This window comes from Puntigrus tetrazona, unplaced genomic scaffold (assembly GCF_018831695.1).
Source record: "Puntigrus tetrazona isolate hp1 unplaced genomic scaffold, ASM1883169v1 S000000975, whole genome shotgun sequence".
Lineage (NCBI taxonomy): Eukaryota > Metazoa > Chordata > Actinopteri > Cypriniformes > Cyprinidae > Puntigrus > Puntigrus tetrazona.
In genome coordinates, this window is record NW_025048570.1 from 70,154 (window position 1) to 86,997 (window position 16,844).

General features: G+C 37.6%; 3 non-coding genes and 12 pseudogenes across 3 annotated transcripts; all 15 read left to right on the forward strand.

The window, feature by feature from the left end:
- Positions 1-161: 161 nt before the first annotated feature.
- LOC122337642 lies at positions 162-280 on the forward strand (annotated as a pseudogene).
- A 280-nt stretch (positions 281-560) lies between these two features.
- On the forward strand, positions 561-679 carry LOC122337648 (annotated as a pseudogene).
- A 280-nt stretch (positions 680-959) lies between these two features.
- Positions 960-1,078, forward strand: LOC122337649 (annotated as a pseudogene).
- Positions 1,079-1,355: 277 nt separating this feature from the next.
- LOC122337654 lies at positions 1,356-1,474 on the forward strand (annotated as a pseudogene).
- Positions 1,475-1,751: 277 nt separating this feature from the next.
- On the forward strand, positions 1,752-1,860 carry LOC122337727 (annotated as a pseudogene).
- A 279-nt stretch (positions 1,861-2,139) lies between these two features.
- Positions 2,140-2,258, forward strand: LOC122337677 (annotated as a pseudogene).
- A 280-nt stretch (positions 2,259-2,538) lies between these two features.
- On the forward strand, positions 2,539-2,657 carry LOC122337679. Its single transcript, XR_006249562.1, has one exon. It is a non-coding gene; the product is annotated as a 5S ribosomal RNA (ribosomal RNA).
- A 278-nt stretch (positions 2,658-2,935) lies between these two features.
- On the forward strand, positions 2,936-3,054 carry LOC122337647 (annotated as a pseudogene).
- Positions 3,055-3,335: 281 nt separating this feature from the next.
- Positions 3,336-3,453, forward strand: LOC122337670 (annotated as a pseudogene).
- A 273-nt stretch (positions 3,454-3,726) lies between these two features.
- On the forward strand, positions 3,727-3,845 carry LOC122337781 (annotated as a pseudogene).
- A 276-nt stretch (positions 3,846-4,121) lies between these two features.
- Positions 4,122-4,239, forward strand: LOC122337663 (annotated as a pseudogene).
- Positions 4,240-4,521: 282 nt separating this feature from the next.
- LOC122337772 lies at positions 4,522-4,640 on the forward strand. The gene has a single exon (XR_006249579.1). It is a non-coding gene; the product is annotated as a 5S ribosomal RNA (ribosomal RNA).
- A 276-nt stretch (positions 4,641-4,916) lies between these two features.
- LOC122337762 lies at positions 4,917-5,035 on the forward strand. The gene has a single exon (XR_006249570.1). It is a non-coding gene; the product is annotated as a 5S ribosomal RNA (ribosomal RNA).
- A 657-nt stretch (positions 5,036-5,692) lies between these two features.
- Positions 5,693-5,801, forward strand: LOC122337754 (annotated as a pseudogene).
- Positions 5,802-7,636: 1,835 nt separating this feature from the next.
- LOC122337738 lies at positions 7,637-7,756 on the forward strand (annotated as a pseudogene).
- The last annotated feature ends 9,088 nt before the right edge of the window (positions 7,757-16,844 follow it).

A 16,844-nucleotide genomic window follows, 5' to 3' on the forward strand; every position in this document is an offset into this window, starting at 1 on the left:
TTAAACAGAGTTTGACTGTTTTTAACTACTTAACTAATGCTCTTATCTTTAATGTAGCTCATTTTGAAGTATTTTTTTTTGTATTTCATTCATTACTTATCTAGTATAATGGCACTTAGTGTGCCTCACCTTAAAATAGGGGGCTTTTTGCAGCAGCTTTCGCTTACGGCCGTACCACCTTGTTCACGCCTGATCTCGTCTGATCTCAGAAGCTAAGCAGAGTTGGGCCTAGTTAGTACTTGGATGGGAGACTGCCTAGGAATACCAGGTGCTGTAAGTTTTGAGTTTTTCACTACTTATCTAATACACTGGCCCTTAGTGTGGTCAAAGTTTGACCAGCTCTTTGCTTTCCCTTACTGCTTATTTAATTCAATTGCCTTTAAAGTAGCTGTTCTTTAAACAGAGTTTGACTGTTTTTAACTACTTAACTAATGCTCTTATCTTTAATGTAGCTCATTTTGAAGTATTTTTTTTTTTTTGTATTTCATTCATTACTTATCTAGTATAATGGCACTTAGTGTGCCTCACCTTAAAATAGGGGCTTTTTGCAGCAGCTTTCGCCTTACGGCCATACCACCCTGTTCACGCCTGATCTCGTCTGATCTCAGAAGCTAAGCAGAGTTGGGCCTAGTTAGTACTTGGATGGGAGACTGCCTAGGAATACCAGGTGCTGTACGTTTTTGAGTTTTTTCACTACTTATCTAATACACTGGCCCTTAGTGTGGTCAAAGTTTGACCAGCTCTTTGCTTTCCCTTACTGCTTATTTAATTCAATTGCCTTTAAAGTAGCTGTTCTTTAAACAGAGTTTGACTGTTTTTAACTACTTAACTAATGCTCTTATCTTTAATGTAGCTCATTTTGAAGTATTTTTTTTTTTGTATTTCATTCATTACTTATCTAGTATAATGGCACTTAGTGTGCCTCACCTTAAAATAGGGGGCTTTTTGCAGCAGCTTTTGCTTACGGCCATTCCACCCTGTTCACGCCTGATCTCGTCTGGTCTCAGAAGCTAAGCAGAGTTGGGCCTAGTTAGTACTTGGATGGGAGACTGCCTAGGAATACCAGGTGCTGTAAGTTTTTGAGTTTTTCACTACTTATCTAATACACTGGCCCTTAGTGTGGTCAAAGTTTGACCAGCTCTTTGCTTTCCCTTACTGCTTATTTAATTCAATTGCCTTTAAAGTAGCTGTTCTTTAAACAGAGTTTGACTGTTTTTAACTACTTAACTAATGCTCTTATCTTTAATGTAGCTCATTTTGAAGTATTTTTTTTTTTATTTCATTCATTACTTATCTAGTATAATGGCACTTAGTGTGCCTCACCTTAAAATAGGGGCTTTTTGCAGCAGCTTTAGCTTCACGGCCATACCACCCTGTTCACGCCTGATCTCGTCTGATCTCAGAAGCTAAGCAGAGTTGGGCCTGATTAGTACTTGGATGGGAAACTGCCTAGGAATACCAGGTGCTGTAAGTTTTTGAGTTTTTCACTACTCATCTAATACACTGGCCCTTAGTGTGGTCAAAGTTTGACCAGCTCTTTGCTTTCCCTTACTGCTTATTTAATTCAATTGCCTTTAAAGTAGCTGTTCTTTAAACAGAGTTTGACTGTTTTTAACTACTTAACTAATGCTCTTATCTTTAATGTAGCTCATTTTGAAGTATTTTTTTTTTTGTATTTCATTCATTACTTATCTAGTATAATGGCACTTAGTGTGCCTCACCTTAAAATAGGGGCTTTTGCAGCAGCTTTCGCTAACGGCCATACCACCCTGTTCACGCCTGATCTCAGAAGCTAAGCAGAGTTGGGCCTAGTTAGTACTTGGATGGGAGACTGCCTAGGAATACCAGGTGCCGTAAGTTTTTGAGTTTTTTCACTACTTATCTAATACACTGGCCCTTAGTGTGGTCAAAGTTTGAAAAGCTCTTTGCTTTCCCTTACTGCTTATTTAATTCAATTGCCTTTAAAGTAGCTGTTCTTTAAAGAGTTTGACTGTTTTTAACTACTTAACTAATGCTCTTATCTTTAATGTAGCTCATTTTGAAGTTTTTTTTTTTTTTGTATTTCATTCATTACTTATCTAGTATAATGGCACTTAGTGTGCCTCACCTTAAAATAGGGGGCTTTTTGCAGCAGCTTTCGCTTACGGCCATACCACCCTGTTCATGCCTGATCTCGTCTGATCTCAGAAGCTGAGCAGAGTTGGGCCTAGTTAGTACTTGGATGGGAGACTGCCTATGAATACCAGGTGCTGTAAGTTTTTGAGTTTTTTCACTACTTATCTAATACACTGGCCCTTAGTGTGGTCAAAGTTTGACCAGCTCTTTGCTTTCCCTTACTGCTTATTTAATTCAATTGCCTTTAAAGTAGCTGTTCTTTAAACAGAGTTTGACTGTTTTTAACTACTTAACTAATGCTCTTATCTTTAATGTAGCTCATTTTGAAGTATTTTTTTTTTTTGTATTTCATTCATTACTTATCTAGTATAATGGCACTTAGTGTGCCTCACCTTAAAATAGGGGCTTTTTGCAGCAGCTTTAGCTTACGGCCATACCACCCTGTTCACGCCTGATCTCGTCTGATCTCAGAAGCTAAGCAGAGTTGGGCCTAGTTAGTACTTGGATGGGAGACTGCCTAGGAATACCAGGTGCTGTAAGTTTTTGAGTTTTTTCACTACTTATCTAATACACTGGCCCTTAGTGTGGCCAAAGTTTGACCAGCTCTTTGCTTTCCCTTACTGCTTATTTAATTCAATTGCCTTTAAAGTAGCTGTACTTTAAACAGAGTTTGACTGTTTTTAACTACTTAACTAATGCTCTTATCTTTAATGTAGCTCATTTTGAAGTATTTTTTTTTGTATTTCATTCATTACTTATCTAGTATAATGGCACTTAGTGTGCCTCACCTTAAAATAGGGGGCTTTTTGCAGCAGCTTTCGCTTACGCCCATACCACCCTGTTCACGCCTGATCTCGTCTGATCTCAGAAGCTAAGCAGAGTTGGGCCTAGTTAGTACTTGGATGGGAGACTGCCTAGGAATACCAGGTGCTGTAAGTTTTTGAGTTTTTCACTACTTATCTAATACACTGGCCCTTAGTGTGGCCAAAGTTTGACCAGCTCTTTGCTTTCCCTTACTGCTTATTTAATTCAATTGCCTTTAAAGTAGCTGTACTTTAAACAGAGTTTGACTGTTTTTAACTACTTAACTAATGCTCTTATCTTTAATGTAGCTCATTTTGAAGTATTTTTTTTTTTTTTTGTATTTCATTCATTACTTATCTAGTATAATGGCACTTAATGTGCCACACCTTAAAATAGGGGCTTTTGCAGCAGCTTTTGCTTACGACCATACCACCCTGTTTCGCCTGATCTCGTCTGATCTCAGAAGCTAAGCAGAGTTGGGCCTAGTTAGTACTTGGATGGGAGACTGCCTAGGAAAACCAGGTGCTGTAAGCTTTTGAGTTTTTCACTACTTATCTAATACACTGGCCCTTAGTGTGGCCAAAGTTTGACCAGCTCTTTGCTTTCCCTTACTGCTTATTTAATTCAATTGCCTTTAAAGTAGCTGTTCTTTAAACAGAGTTTGACTGTTTTTAACTACTTAACTAATGCTCTTATCTTTAATGTAGCTCATTTTGAAGTATTTTTTTGTATTTCATTCATTACTTATCTAGTATAATGGCACTTAGTGTGCCTCACCTTAAAATAGGGGCTTTTGCAGCAGCTTTTGCTTACGACCATACCACCCTGTTCACGCCTGATCTCGTCTGATCTCAGAAGCTAAGCAGAGTTGGGCCTAGTTAGTACTTGGATGGGAGACTGCCTAGGAATACCAGGTGCTGTAAGTTTTGAGTTTTTCACTACTTATCTAATACACTGGCCCTTAGTGTGGCCAAAGTTTGACCAGCTCTTTGCTTTCCCTTACTGCTTATTTAATTCAATTGCCTTTAAAGTAGCTGTACTTTAAACAGAGTTTGACTGTTTTTAACTACTTAACTAATGCTCTTATCTTTAATGTAGCTCATTTTGAAGTATTTTTTTTTTTATTTCATTCATTACTTATCTAGTATAATGGCACTTAGTGTGCCTCACCTTAAAATAGGGGGCTTTTTGCAGCAGCTTTCGCTTAGGCCATACCACCCTGTTCACGCCTGATCTCGTCTGATCTCAGAAGCTAAGCAGAGTTGGGCCTGGTTAGTACTTGGATGGGAGACTGCCTAGGAATACCAGGTGCTGTAAGTTTTTGAGTTTTTTTCACTACTTATCTAATACACTGGCCCTTAGTGTGGCCAAGTTTGACCAGCTCTTTGCTTTCCCTTACTGCTTATTTAATTCAATTGCCTTTAAAGTAGCTGTACTTTAAACAGAGTTTGACTGTTTTTAACTACTTAACTAATGCTCTTATCTTTAATGTAGCTCATTTTGAAGTATTTTTTTTTTTTTGTATTTCATTCATTACTTATCTAGTATAATGGCACTTAGTGTGCCTCACCTTAAAATAGGGGGCTTTTTGCAGCAGCTTTCGCTTGCGGCCATACCACCCTGTTCACGCCTGATCTCGTCTGATCTCAGAAGCTAAGCAGAGTTGGGCCTAGTTAGTACTTGGATGGGAGACTGCCTAGGAAAACCAGGTGCTGTAAGTTTTTGAGTTTTTTCACTACTTATCTAATACACTGGCCCTTAGTGTGGCCAAAGTTTGACCAGCTCTTTGCTTTCCCTTACTGCTTATTTAATTCAATTGCCTTTAGAGTAGCTGTTCTTTAAACAGAGTTTGACTGTTTTTAACTACTTAACTAATGCTCTTATCTTTAATGTAGCTCATTTTGAAGTATTTTTTTGTATTTCATTCATTACTTATCTAGTATAATGGCACTTAATGTGCCACACCTTAAAATAGGGGGCTTTTTGCAGCAGCTTTTGCTTACGACCATACCACCCTGTTTACGCCTGATCTCGTCTGATCTCAGAAGCTAAGCAGAGTTGGGCCTAGTTAGTACTTGGATGGGAGACTGCCTAGGAATACCAGGTGCTGTAAGCTTTTGAGTTTTTTCACTACTTATCTAATACACTGGCCCTTAGTGTGGCCAAAGTTTGACCAGCTCTTTGCTTTCCCTTACTGCTTATTTAATTCAATTGCCTTTAAAGTAGCTGTACTTTAAACAGAGTTTGACTGTTTTTAACTACTTAACTAATGCTCTTATCTTTAATGTAGCTCATTTTGATTTTTTTGTATTTCATTCATTACTTATCTAGTATAATGGCACTTAGTGTATCACCTTAAATAGAGGCTTTTTGCGGCAGCTTTCGGCAAGGCATACCACCTGTTCACGCCTGATCTGCGTTTGATCTCAAGCTAAGCAGAGTTGGGCCTGGTTAACTAGTACTTGGATGGAACTGCCTAGGAATACCAGGTGCTGTAAGTTTTTGAGTTTTCACTACTTATCTAATACACTGGCCCATTAGTGTGGCGAGAAGTTTGACCAGCTCTTTGCTTTCCTTACTGCTTATTTGAATTCATTGCCTTTAAAGTGGCTGTACTTTAAACAGAGTTTGACTGTTTTTAACTACTTAACTAATGCTCTTATCTTTAATGTAGCTCATTTTGGAAGTATTTTTTTGTATTTCATTCATTGCTTATCTAGTATAATGGCACTTAGTGTGCCTCACCTTAAAATAGAGCTTTTTGGCAGCTTTGGCTTCTGGCCATACCACCCTGTTCACGCCTGATCTCAGAAGCTAAGCAGAGTTGGGCCTAGTTAGTACTTGGATGGGAGACTGCCTAGGAATACCAGGTGCTGTAAGTTTTGAGTTTTCACTATATCACAATACACTGGCCCTTGGTGTGGTCAAAGTTTGACCAGCTCTCTTTGCTTTCCCCTTACTGCTTATTTTAATTCAATTGCCTTTAAAGTGGCTGTTCTTTAAACCAGAAGTTTGACTGTTTTAACTCTTAACTTCATTGCTCTTATCTTTAATGTAGCTCATTTTGGAAGTATTTTTTTTTTTTTGTATTTAAATTCATTGCTTATCTAGTAATGTACTTAGTGTGCCTCACCTTAAAATAGGGGCTTTGCAGCTTTGCTTGCATTACATACCACCCTGTTTACCTGATCTAAGTCTGATCTCAGAAGCTAAAGCAGAGTTGGGCTAGTTGGTACTTGGATGGGAGACTGCCTGGAAATACCAGGTGCTGTAAGTTTTGAGTTTTTCTAACATCTAATACACTGTATAGTGTGGTCAAAGTTTGACCAGCTCTTTGCTTTCCATACTGCTTATTTAATTCATTTGCCTTTAAAGTTGCTGTTCTTTAAACAGAGTTTGACTATTTTAACTACTTAACTAATGCTCTTATCTTTAATGTAGCTCATTTTGAAGATATTTTTTTTTTTGTATTTCATTCATTACTTACCTAGTATAATGGCACTTGGTGTGCCTCACCTTAAATAGGGGGCTTTTTGCAGCGGCTTTGTGCAGCCATACCACCTGTTCACGCTGATGTTGTCTGATCTCAGAAGCTAAGCAGAGTTGGGCCTAGTTAATTGCGGATGGGAGACTGCCCTGGGAATGCAGGTGCTGTATTTTTTTGGAGTTTTCACTACTTATCTATTACACTGCCTTGAGTGTGGTCAAAGTTTGACCAGCTCTTTGCTTTCACTTACTGCTTATTTAATTCAATTGCCTTTAAATGCTTTATTCTTTAAACAGGGATTTGACTGTTTTTAACTACTTAACTAATGCTCTTATCTTTAATGTAGCTCATTTTGGAAGTATTTTTTTTTTTTTGTATTTCATTCATTACTTATCTAGTATAATGGCATGAGTGTGCCTCACCTTAAAATAGGGGCTTTTTGCAGCTTTAAGCTTGCGGCCATACCACCCTGTTCGCCTGTTCTTGTCTGATCTCAGAAGCTAAGCAGAGTTGGGCCTGAATTAAAGTACTTGGATGGGAGACTGCCTAGGAGTACCAGGTGCTGTATTTTTTGAGTTTTCTACTTATCTATTACACTGGCCCTTAGTGTGGTCAAGAAGTTTGACCAGCTCTTTGCTTTTCCTTACTCTTATTTAATTCAATTGCACCTTTAAGTAGCTGTTCTTTAAACAGAGTTTGACTGTTTTAACTACTTAACTAATGCTCTTATCTTTAATGTAGCTCATTTTTGAAGTATTTTTTTTTTTGTATTTCATTCATTACTTATCTAGTATAATGGCATGAGTGTGCCTCACCTTAAAATAGGGAGCTTTTTGCAGCAGCTTTATTGCAGCCTTACCACCCTGTTCACGCCTGTTCTTGTCTGATCTCAGAAGCTAAGCAGAGTTGGGCCTAGTTAGTACTTGGATGGAGACTGCCTAGAATACCAGGTGCTGTATTTTTTTAGGTTTTTCACTACTTATCTATTACACTTGCCCTTGGTGTGGTCAAAGTTTGACCAGCTCTTTGCTTTCCTTACTGCTTATTTAATTCAATTGCCTTTAAAGTAGCTGTTCTTTAAACAGAGTTTGACTGTTTTAACTGTAACTAATGCTCTTATCTTTAATGTAAACTCATTTGAGTATTTTTTTTGTATTTCATTCATTGCCATCTCTAGTATAATGGCATAGTATTACCTCACCTTAAAATAGGGGGCTTTTGCAGCAACTGGCTGCAGCCATACCACCCTGTTCCACGCCTGATCTCGTCTGATCTCAGAAGCTAAGCAGAGTTGGGCCTGGATTAGTACTTGGATGGGAGACTGCCTAGGAATACCAGGTGCTGTTAGTTTTGAGTTTTCACTCTTATCTAATACACTGGCCCTTAGTGTGGTCAAAAGTTTGACCAATCTTTTAGCTCCTTACTGCTTATTTAGTTAATTGCCTTTAAAAAGTAGCTGTTCTTTAAACAAGTTTGACTGTTTTTAACTACTTAACTAATGCTCTTATCTTTAATGTAGCTCATTTTGAGAGTATTTTTTTTTTTGTATTTCATTCATTACTTATCTGAGTATAATGGCATGGTGGCCTCACCTTAAAATAGGGGGCTTTTGCAGCGGCAGTGGCTGCAGTACATACCACCTGTTCACGCATACAGTCTTTCGTCTGATCTCAGAAGCTAAGCAGAGTTGGGCCTAGTTAGTACTTGGATGGGGAGACTGCCTAGGAATACCAGGTGCTGTAAGTTTTTGAGTTTTACTGCTTATCTAATACCTGGCCTTAGTGTGGTCAAAGTTTGGCCCAGCTCTTTGCTTTCCCCTTACTGCTTATTTAATTCAGTTGCCTTTAAAGTGGCTGTTCTTTAAACAGAGTTTGACTGTTTTAACTACTTAACTAATGTCTGTCTTCAGTAATAGCTCATTTTGAAGTGTTTTTTGTATTTCATTCATTACTAATCTAGTATAATGGCATGATGTGCCTCACCTTAAAATAGGGGCTTTTTTGCAGCAGCTTTAGAAACTACGGCCATACCACTGTTCCATGGACCTTTCAGAAGCTAAGCAGAGTTGGAGCCTAGTTAGTACTTGGATGGGGAGACTGCCTAGGAATGCCATGTGCTGTGAGTTTTGAGTTTTTTCACTACTTATCTAGCCACACTGGCCCTTGATGTGGTCAAAGTTTGACCAGCTCTTTGCTTTCCTTACTGTATTTAATTCAATTGCCTTTAAAGTAGCTGTTCTTTAAACAGTTTGACTATTTTTAACTACTTAACTAATGCTCTTATTTTTAATGTAGCTCATTTTGAAGTATTTTTTTTTTTTTGTATTTCATTCATTCACTTATCTAGTATAATGGCACCAGTGTGCCTCACCTTAAAATAAGGGGCTTTTTGCAGCAGCTTTAAACTACGGCCATACCACCTTGTTGGCGCTAGAGAAGTACACAGGAAGTTGTTGGCTGCAGTAGGGAGGTAGCCTCTCCTCCATTTTGTGTTAATTTTTGTGTTTGTATTTTGCTTTTATCTTTAGTTTTAAGTTAGTTTTTGTTGTTTTCCAGTTATAAAACCACCCAACAGCAGCTTTTTGCTTGCTGGAGAGGTGAATTCATCTTTCTATTTTATTTTTTCTTCTTTTCTTTCAATGGGCGGATTAATGGCAAATGACACTGGACTGGCACGAGGGCACGTGGGAACAGCGACAATGCAGCGGCACAAGGAACATGCATGGCAAGCGACACTGGAGCGACACGAGAACACGCCAAGACAAGCGACACTGGAGCGGGAGGGAGAGGAACACGCCGCGACAAGCGACACTGGACTGGATGGCGACTACGAGTTGGAAATAGAATGGATCAAAACATGAAAGAACAGGGGTCAACGAAAGGGAAATATTTAAAGAGCTACGGTGATTGTGAATATGGAAAATGTAGGCTTGATGTGACAGCGGTGGATATTATTAAAGCAGTGACCAGTTCAAATGTGGAAATGGGACAATTCTGGCGCTAAGACCAAGGCAAGGGAAAGGAGTTTGAACTAACGATGGAAAATATGGAAATATGTGGTATTTTACTGATGGACTCTTAATCAAAGGGAGTGAACTGTGAGGTTAAAAGACTGCAAATAGGGAGATTATGTTGTTTCCTTCATGCCTGCCTGTCTACCTTGATATTAAAAAATTATGGGAAAATTGGAGTCATGAGGTTAATCCCATCTCAAAAATTAAAGAAGATGCCACCTAGACCTTGCGTCGAAGATGGAACAAGGTTCCTAAAAGTAAAGGTTCCCCCAAAGGAGGTGGCATCGTTGCCTCTAACACAAGCTTGAAGAACAGCAGAAGAGACGCAGTACTTTGGTGATGCACAGCCATCAGGTGAAGACTTGCCAGGCTGTGTGCATAGACCCTGAACATCTGCTAAAAGAATGCCCTGGTTCACCTGCTGCAAATGTAAAGAAAGGACATTTTGCAAAGAAATTGCAATGCAGTAAAGTGCCAGAGTGTCAACAAATTTTAAATAAAGGTTGCGAGGTGTGGGATAGAGGGAGAGAGGAAGGAGGTATGGAACATGAACGTTATGGACAGACAGATTATGAAGAGAAGCAAAGAGCCTTGAAGGAGAATTTGATAAGGACAGAGCAACAAGGACTACAACAAAAGAAAGCAGGCGGAGAATGGGGCAGCAGAGGAAGAGAGAAGAATAAAGAGAATGAAAAGAAAAAGGAACAAACCACGAGAACAGGACACTCCAAGGGACAGAAATGGAAATAGGACAGTTTTAAAAGATTTCCGGATAGCGTGAAAGATAGACAAGAAATGAAAGATCAAAACAAAAAGCGGACACTGAAGAAGAGAAGCAAGGAAGGACAACATAGAAAAAGACAGAGGGGAAAGGACAAATAAGAAAGGAGAGCACTAAAGGTAAAACCAAATGTTGAAATGCAGGGAAAAAATAGTAATCTGCAGGACAAAGTAAAAGTTTTAACTTTGTTATGAAGTGTTAAGAGAGCTGGAGGGAGAAGATGGAGAGTAATGTTTTTATGTGCTTATTTTTCCTTCTTTTTCTGGTTTTAAGATGTGTTACTTTTAATGCAAGGGGACTGATGGACATAGGAAAATTTGAAAGAGTGAAGAAAACCACAAAGGAAGAAGATGTTGTTGCTCACCAGAAACAAACTGGAAAGATAGTGTGATGATGGACTATAAAAGATGTGGTAGGGAATGTTTGTATAATAATGGGGATGGAAGGCCTGGAGAGAGGAGTGGCATTTTTAATGGGAAAAGGGTTTTTTATATAAACTTGAAAGTAGTGTATAAAAAGATAAAATGGGAAATGTATGGTTGTGGAAGTGGATTATGAGGACCAGGGAACTGATTTTAGCAGGAAGTAGAATATACGCCAACAGAGAAAAAGAAAAGAGAAGTTTTTAATGTTTTAAGAAATGTTGTAAAAATATAAAGGAAATAATAATAATGATGGGGAAGTTTTAGCACAGTTTTTAGCAAACAAGACATGGCAGAAGGAATGGTGTTTTAAAACTGACACGAGAGAAAAGAATTAAAAGCATTAATGAGAAGAGAGAATAATATGATGCGATGTGTGGAGAGAAAGAAATGAAAAGAAAAAGAATTTTCTAGGAGGCAAATAGTGGGGCAGTTTGTGTGTGCAGCAAGAATTGATTTTTACATGTCACGAGAAATATGGAGAATTTTTATAGAAAAGATTGTGTATGAAGAGACAGCTTTGCGATCACAGTTTATATTTTAGAGTGGACTGGAGTAAAGTGCAAAGGGAAGCCCGGGAGTATGGATTTAAATACAGAGATTTTTTAAAGAATGAAGATTATGTTTTCAGTATAAAGGAGATCATTGAAAAGGAAAAAGAAATGAAATGTATAATGAGGATAAGCCAGAATGTAATAGTGGGAGAATATGAAATATCACAGTAAAAAAAAATTACAATAAGATATTACCAAATTAGTTCAAAAATGTAAGAAAAACAGGAAGAGAGCTAAGAGTGAAATTAAATGAGAGGAACTAGGTTAGGCAGAAAAAGCATTCAGAAAATAAAAGAAATTGAGGGTGAGACTGAAGGGAAATGGAAGAGAAGAAATATGAAGGTGCAAGATTAAGTAAAGCAAAATATACAGTGGAGAGGAGAAATTACACAAAGTTTTCTTTGATCTGGAGAAAGAAGAGGAAAAGCGAAATGATTAAAGAAATGAGGGGCAAAAATGGGAGGGGATAGTAGAAGAAAATGGAGAAATCTTGAAAGAAATACAATCATACCCCCATAGAAAACTTGTTCTGTACGGAGGATAAAAGGAGAAAAAGAGGAACTACTAATGCAAATAAAATCAAGAAGAGTAGGAGAAATTGATAAAGAGTGTATGATGATGAAGTAAAAAGAAAGAAGAAATAAAAAGAGCAATAAGTGAGAAGCTTCAAACAAAAGGAAAAGTCCCAGGCATAGATGGGTTGGGAGTGGGTTTACACGGTATTTTTAAAAGATTTTTAACGGTATTTTAAAAGAAGTATTTGATGAGATTTTTAGGAAAGATGAGATGAACCAAGGATAGAGGTAGGATTAATGAAGCTGATATATAAAAAGGAGAGGAGACAAAGAGTGAATTTAAAAATTATAGGCCTATAACCAATGCTTGCTTACCGATCTGAAGATTTTATCAAAGTTTTAGCTAACAGATTAAGAGTGATGCAGTATAATCAAAACAAACCAGCGTACAGCATTAAAGGAAGGGACATTGCGGATCTGACAATGAGCATAAAGAAGACACAATAAGGTATATAACCGAAAAGAGGAAAGATGGTTTTATAATCAGTTTGGACTTTGAAGGCTTTTGACAGGTGACATGATTTTTATTTGGGTTTAGCGTTTTACTGGTTTGGAGAATTTTTATTAGTAGTTAAAAATTTTATATAAAAAGGTGCTGTATGATAAAATGCAATGGGTTTTAACAGACTGTTTAATTTAACTAGATCAATTAGGCAGAAGTTTGCCCGTTATACGACACTTTTTATATGCTTTAGTCATGAACCACTGGGATTAGCGATATGAAGGAGGGACAAATAAAAGGGATAGGTATAGAAGGAGGAGAATGTATATTTCAGTATGCTGATGATACAACGCTTCAATGTTAAAAGATCTGGCCAATGTAAGGGAATCAATAAGTAGTACCAAAATTTTGCGAGATATCGAGTGAAGTTAATGAGGATAAGCAGTTGTACATGAGATTTGGGAGACCAGTTTTAACTTGGGCACTTTACTTTTAGGAAACCTTAATGAAATAAAGATTTTAAAGTATTATAATGAGGAGGATGAAAAGAAAGCCCAAGGAAGGAACAATGTGTAAGAAATTTTAGGAGGGATTGAGAGGTTGATCTTTTGGAAATTAATGTCATTAACTTTGAAAAGAAGGTTTTAATTTTTGAATGTTTTAATGGTTTCTAAGTTATGGCATATTTTATATGTGGCATCTATGCCGTTATTAGGTAGAAAAAAGGCTGAACAAATGTTTTTTTAGATTTTTATGGGAAGAAGCCGCCAGGAAAATAGCACACCAACACTTTAATTGGAGAGGTGGGAAGGAGGATTGGGGTTAATGGATGTGGAACAAAGAAAGAACATTGAGGTAAAAATGATTAAAAGTACATGGGCCAGAAGATAACCGCGGCATGGAAGAGAACAATGGAGTGACAAAAAATGGATAGCGGATATGCTGCAGATTTTATAAAGAACTACTGGGGCGATGGAGGCAAATTTTTTTAAATAATGTGCATTTAAGCCACAAGGTCGAGAGAGAACATTTCAAAATCAGCCTTTATTCTTAAACAACTGTATTTTCCCAAATCAAGGAAGGGAGGTATTTTTAAGAAATGGTGGGATGTGGGGATCACAAAAGTCAGAGATGTTTATATGAATTTAAAGAAAGAAGGGTTTTTTTACTGATGCGTTACATTGTGGATGTGATGGAGGCAAAGGAGGATTATAGCACAGAGAGATAATAAACAAATATGGCGTGATTAAAGTACAATGCCGCAAGAGTGTATAAAGAAAGGAGAATTGAAAATATGGAGAAGACAAACAAAGAAAAAGACTTGTATAGCGAGGACAGAGGAAAAACTGCATGTTTTAATGAATGTGCGGTGAAAAGGTTTACTCATTTAGAAATGCTGTTTTAAGAAGCCTACTGTGAGATACATAATGGCTACAGAAATTTACTTGATTTAAAAAAGCAGTATATGGGGAACCTAAATGGAAAAATTTGTACAAGCGAAATTGAAAACTCTGAATATTTTATTAGACACAAAGTGATTTTACAGATGTCATTTTAAACAAGAATTGGAATGGGCAAGCGCTCTTGTGAAGTTTGTAATGATAATGATGAAGGATTTTTACACCTGTTTTTATATTGTGAACTGGAAGTTTTAATAGGTAAATGCAAAAGTTTGTTTTAAGTTTGAAGGAGATGATAATGAAAGTTTTTGAATGGAATAAGGTGGTGATGTTGGGTTTGGATAAACAATGTAAATAAAAAACTTATCAATTTAATTGTGATGCTGATTAAGTGCAGTATGAAAGAGGATGCAAAAAAGAAAAATATTTTATTGGATGTGGAATGTGTTTAAAAGGAAATTTTGAAAAAGAGTATGTTCCAATGCTTGTTTTATTATTTTAAACAAGAAGAAAAAATGGTCTGTTTTGTAATGTTTCAAGAGAGTTTGCAAGATTTTAATGGACTCTGGATTGGAAATGTTATTGAATGACTGTTAAAATATGACTATTCAAATAAAGCAAATAAAAAAAAAAAAAAATTCCACGCCTGATCCATAGTCACAGTCTAGAAGCTAAGCAGAGTTGGGCCTAGTTAGTACTTGGATGAGGAACTGCTTAGGAATGCAGATTGCTGTAGGTTTTGAGTTTTTCTCTTATCTAATACACTGGCCCTTAGTGTGGTCAAAGGATTTGACCAGCTCTTTGCTTTCACTTACTGCTTATTTAATTCAATTGCGCTAAAGTAGCTTCTTTAAACAGAGTTTGACTGTTTAACTACTTGTATGCTCTTATCTGTCTAAGCTCATTTTGAAGTATTTTTTTTTTTAATATTTCATTCATTATTTATCTAGTATAATGGCACATGGTACCTCACCTTAAAATAAGGATTTTGCAGCAGCTTTGGCTCTGGCCATACCGCTGTTCCACGCCTGATCTTGTCTGATCTCAGGAAGCTAAGCAAGTTGGGCCTAGACTATTGCTGAATGGGGGCTGCCCAGGAATACCAGGTGCTGTGGAGTTTTTGGGTTTTTTCACTGCTTATCTAATACATTTAGCCCTTAGTGTGGTCAGAAGTTTGACCAGCTCTTTGCTTTCCCTTACTGTATTTAGATTCAATTGCAGCACAAAGTAGCTGTTCTTTAAACAGAGGTGTTTAACAACTACTTAACTAATGCTCTTATCTTTAATAGCTCATTTGAAGTATTTTTTTGTATTTCATTCATTACTTATCTAGTATAATGCACTTAGTGTTTCCTTAAAATGAGGCTTTTTGCAGCAGCTTTTTAAACACGGCCATACCACCTGTTCCGCCTGATCTCGTCTGATCTCAAACTAAGTAAGTTGGGCCTAGTTGGTACTTGGATGGGAGACTGCCACCAGGAATACTGCAGGTGCTGCTAAATTTTTGAGATTTTTCTACCTCTAATACACTGGCCCATGAGTGGTCAAGTTTGATGACTCTTTATTTCATACTGTGTTTAGAATTTAATTGCCTTTAGTAGCTGTTCTTTAAACAGAGTTTGACTGTTTTAACTACTTAGCTAATGCTCTTATCTTTAATAAAACCATTTTGAAGTATTTTTTTTTGTATTTCATTCATTATATCTAGTATAATGCTTGCCAGTGTGCCTCACGCCAAAATAGGGAGCTTTGCAGCAGCTTTGCTTACTGTGCCCTACTGTTGTTAGCGCTAGAGAGCACACAGAAAGTGACTTGGCAGTAGTTGGGAGAGAGAAGCTCTCCTCCATTTTAATGTTTATTAGTGTTTATTTTGTGAACTTTTTAGGACTAATTTGGTTTTGTGTGTGTTTTGTGGTGTTTCAGCCACCTAACAGCAGCCTAGTGCTGTCTGGAAGGTGGTTTTATTCAATTTTTTTTTTTTTTTTTTTCTCTTTCATCTATGGATGGACAGATGCCTGAACTTGGACTTGGCTGGAAGAAACCAAGGGTGGTTTAATGAACAAGACTGGGAAATGGCAACGAGATGGGAATGCAAAAGATAAGGAACAAAAAGAGAAGCAAATCCAAAGAAGGATTACCTGAAAGAACGCTGCATGACGGTGGACATCTGTAATGCTGAATCGAGGCTGAGGACATCACAAAAGCTGTAACGGAAAAGGTCGGCAAAGTATCTTGGTAAGACCTAAATAAAATAAGAGAATACGAAGTGACATTAAAAGAATATCGTGATATTGAACTGTTGATTTGAGGTTTTAATGATAAAAGACACTGTGCGAAGTAAAGAGGTTGCAAAACAGAGACTACGTTGTCTCATTCCTTTTCCGCTTATTGGCGTCAGATGTTTTTAGATAAGCTACAAGGTGAGAATTTACTATTTAGGACATCAAAAGAGGCGTGTTTATCCGGGCACAACTGGCCCGAATGGCTGATTTGTATGCATGGCCGAGAAGTAGTGTGTCTCTCCATTACAGCACAAGGCTGAAACAGCTGAAGGGCTTCAGTATTTAGGAGTGATGCACGGCCATCAGGTTTAAAACTGCGGCTGTGCATGGGCGAAACAGCATCTTGAAAGACTGCGCCCAGATTTTAGAATGCTTTAAGTGTGAGAGGACATTTTTGCCAGGGATTGCAATGCGGTTAAATTGCGGATTGTAAAAGGTTTTAAATAAGTGTGAGTTGGTATGGATAGAAGACTCATGTGAGTGGGCAGGTGCATAGGCGGGACAGCGTGAGTCGAACAAAGAAGAAGGCTTACCACATGAGAAAATCAGCTGGCCCAGGCAAAGACATTGGCCAGAGACCAGGGGTTGGAGAACATATAGACAATGAGCGTTTGAAACAAATGGAAGGCTGAAGTTCAAAACATTATTGATGAGACAGAGAAGAATAGGAGGACAGACAATCCTAGAGACAGGCGATGTAAAATCATGGAGGAACAAAAGATAACGCCCTGCACAAAGCGAAACAGACAGAGAAGGAATTTTGCTTTTGATACGACATTACTAGGGACTTTGAGGATATTTCGGATGCAGATGAGAGGATGTTAAAGAGCGACACAGAAGAAATGGCAGTAGGAACATCAAGATAAGCATAAAGAAAGCGTCAAATCAGGTAAGCCAGTTTAGATGGGATAAAGAAAGAAATGCTAACAAAGACTTTTTAAGAGAATCGATTTGAACTGTTAAGGTTTG